The following is a 3,473-nucleotide window of genomic DNA, read 5'->3' as shown; positions in this document are numbered from 1 at the left end:
CAGAGGAAGCAGGTATGTTGGAGGACCTTGTCTTCCCAGAATGAAGCCAGTTAGTGAAAATTCAGGCCTCCCTCATGTCTGTCAGGGGAGAGACACGGCAGTCAGAGGAGAGCTAATATTTTTTCAGAGCCTTATTATGTGCCAGCCTCCATGCGTCTGTGCTATCTGTCTTGTTCTTCAGACCTTCTTGTAGTTTGTAGATCATGGTAGTCATAGTAGCTGTGACATTTCTTCCCAATACCCCTGGCCTTTATTCAGCCTCATTGATTATGTGGAAGGAACATTTGGGAGAGGGAGGAAGGACAGAGAGGCACGATGCTGCTTCCTATGAGATGTCTCATTTCCCAGGACCTTTCCTCTATGGCTGCCTTCACAGAAGGTTCTGAGTCCTCTCAAAAATTTGGACTTCCAGCCAAGATGTAAGTGGAGGTGGAAACACTGCCTCCTTGCACAACTAAGTTTAAAGAAAACGAAGTTTTAGTAACAGAAATGCAGCCAAAACACAGAAAATTGAACTGTACGGAAGTTTGACGACAATGAACAACCATTCAACCAGACTGCATCACAACCCAGTGACTGTGCTGACCCCGCCCCCCCATCCCCAGCCATGAACACCTAAGGCTCTGCCCCTCATACATAACAGGTGCAAACACACCAAAACATTATGGCTCAAGAGCAGCTCAAATCCCAGAGTCTATGATTCTAAGTGACCAAGAAATAGCCAACCTATCAGATGCACAGTTCAAAACACTGGTGATCAGGATGCTCACAGAATTGGTTGATTTTAGTCACAAATGAGAGGAACAAATGAAGGCTAAACTAATTGAAATGAAGGGAAATGCACAGGGAACCAATAGTGATGGAAAAGAAACTGGGACTCAGATCAAGGTAGTGGACCAGAAGGAAGAAAGAAATGACCAAACAGAAAAGAAGGAAGAAACAAGAATTCAAAAAAATGAGGAGAGGCTTAGGAACCCCCAGGACATCTTTAAACGTTCCAACATTGAATTACAGGGGTACCAGAGGGGGAAAAGGAACAGCCACGAGTGAAAAACTTATTTGAACAAATAGTAAAGGAGAACTTCCCCAGTCTGGCAAAGGGAATAGACTTCCAGGAATTCCAGGAAGCTCAGAGAGTCCCAAAGCAGTTGGACCCAAGAATGAACACACCAAGGCACATCATAATTACATTAGCCAAGATTAAAATGAAGGAGAGAATTCCAGAAGCAGCAAGGTGAAAGGAGAGAGTTACCTACAAAGGAGTTCCCATCAGACTGTCATCTAATTTCTTAAAAGAGACGTTACAGGCAAGAAGAGACTCAAAAGAAGTATTCCAAGTCATAAAATCCAAAGACCTACATCCAAGATTGCTTTATCCAGTCAAGATTTCGTTTAGAATGGATGGGCAGATAAAGTGCTTCTCACATAAGGTCAACTTCAAGAAGTTCATCATCACCAAGCCCTTATTATAGGAAATGTTAAAGAGACTTATCTAAGGAAAAGAAGATAAAATATATGAACCGTGAAAAGACAGCAAACTCACAGTTATTAAGAACCACATCTAAAAGTAAAGCAAACTAAAAGGACCTCTAAATGGGGAGTGGAACAATAGAAATGGAGATCACATGGAGGGTTAGCAACAGGGGAGTGGGAGAAGGAGAAGCGGGGAGAAGGTACAGAGAATAAGTAGCACAGATGGTAGGTAGAAAAGAGGGGGGAGGGCAGGAATACTATGGGAAATACAGAATCTAAAGAACTTGTGACACATGGATATAAATGTAAGGGGGAAATGGTGGGGGAGGGGTGTGCTGGGTGGAGGGGAGTGAAGGGGGGTAATGGAACAACTGTAGTGGCATAATTAATAAAATATACTTAAAAAATTTGTTTTGGCATACTGTATGACCTGTCCTTTGAGACCTGAATCTCCAGAGTTTCTTATGTGTTGTTTTTTTAATTGATTCCCAAGTTTCATTCAAGAACTCATAGAAAATGTGCCAGATAAATGAGTTTTAATCTTCATCTTCCTCCTCTTCATCCTGTTTATTGCAGAAGTAACACAACTTGTGACTTTCTTTGCTATTAGCAACCAATCATGGAGATTATTCTTCAAATATTTTTGGTGAGATATTTCAAATACATTTTGGGAGAAGGCACCTCAGAAGTTACAGTGGTCTCACTCTTTCTTTTTTTCGCGGTTATATCTCTCCACTAAGATTCCCATCTTTAGCAATCACGTTGATTCTCTCTTGAAGAGACTCTTCAAGATTGGCAGCATCCATGGCTCTATTTTCTAGTGGGTGGGTGCAGTTTAGGGCAAACTTCAGAACTGCCTCCTTATTTTTGCCCCCCTTTGCCACAAGCTTTTTCACAGGGACCATGGTGGTGGTGGAGGCAGAAAGGGTGGTTCCTTGCCTCTCTTGAAAATCCTTTTTCCTGATATGTTTGCATGTCCTCCACAAAGTGATGGTGAGGCTTAGAGCCAGTACATCAGCCTCACCGCCTTGTCTCCCCACCTCCCTCAAGGGTTTGTTTTTCTCTTCTAGATTGTTGAGGTCACTGAGGAGAGCAACCACATCTGAAAGCCGGGGGCCGTGTACAAGGAATCATTCTGTGCCCAGGATCAATAGCAAACCTTCCTTCTGACCTGTCAGAGAAAACAATTCATCATCCTAGAATATGGCAGGTGACTATTAGCTATGGGAGAGTGAAACTTGTTTAAATTAACATTTTAATTCAAAATTGAATATGTTGTTCTAAAAACCCATACAACACTGAAGTGTATAACACTTGTTTATAATGTGGATCACTACCTTGAATTACCTTATTTTGTATTTTCTTGTGTTATTGTCTATTGAAATCCTACCAAAATATAAGTTCCTCAAAGGTAAGGGCCATGTTGTCCAGTCTGTGGAGTGATCCCTGGGAATAGTAGATGCTCAATAAATAGTTGAGTGAGTGAGGCCTGGGAGTAACCATGGTTAGAAATTCAGTATGACTCCCCATCTTCACTTGTGTCCCTGCTCATGACAAACACCCTATTCTGTGACATCTTTTTAGTTCTCAACAGTATAACATGAAAATCCTTTCATTTCAGAAGATAAAAATCCACTCTAAATGTGATATTATACATTAGGATTTCTCCACCTCAGCACTAATGACATTTTGGGCCATATAAGCCTTTGCCTCGTGCGTTGTCGGATGTGTAGCAGCATCTGTGGGGCTCTGTCTACCAGATGCTAGTAGCCCCCCGACCCCGAGTTGTGAAAACTGAACGGTCTCCAAATATTGTGAAATGTCTTCTAGGAGGCAACACTGCCTCTAATTGAGAATTATGGATATAGATGTTGCCTTGTCTCCATTTTCCTATTAAGCCCCCAAGCAGAGTCCATTCACTAAAAAATGAGTATGAGAAGGTAAAATAAACAATATTAATCATTAGTCTAACTCATGGAATTCAACCTTCATACTCTGTT

The 3,473-nt window shown here is 41.6% G+C and overlaps 1 pseudogene; it reads right to left on the bottom strand.

Moving 5' to 3' along the window:
* Positions 1-2,009: 2,009 nt before the first annotated feature.
* Positions 2,010-2,378, bottom strand: LOC118990341 (60S ribosomal protein L22-like; annotated as a pseudogene).
* Positions 2,379-3,473: the final 1,095 nt, after the last annotated feature.

Source organism: Sturnira hondurensis, unplaced genomic scaffold (assembly GCF_014824575.4).
Source record: "Sturnira hondurensis isolate 20B ecotype Veracruz unplaced genomic scaffold, ASM1482457v3 Scaffold0006927, whole genome shotgun sequence".
NCBI classification, from domain to species: domain Eukaryota; kingdom Metazoa; phylum Chordata; class Mammalia; order Chiroptera; family Phyllostomidae; genus Sturnira; species Sturnira hondurensis.
Note: the sequence above shows the minus strand (reverse complement) of the source record. Positions and strands in the feature narration are given on the sequence as shown.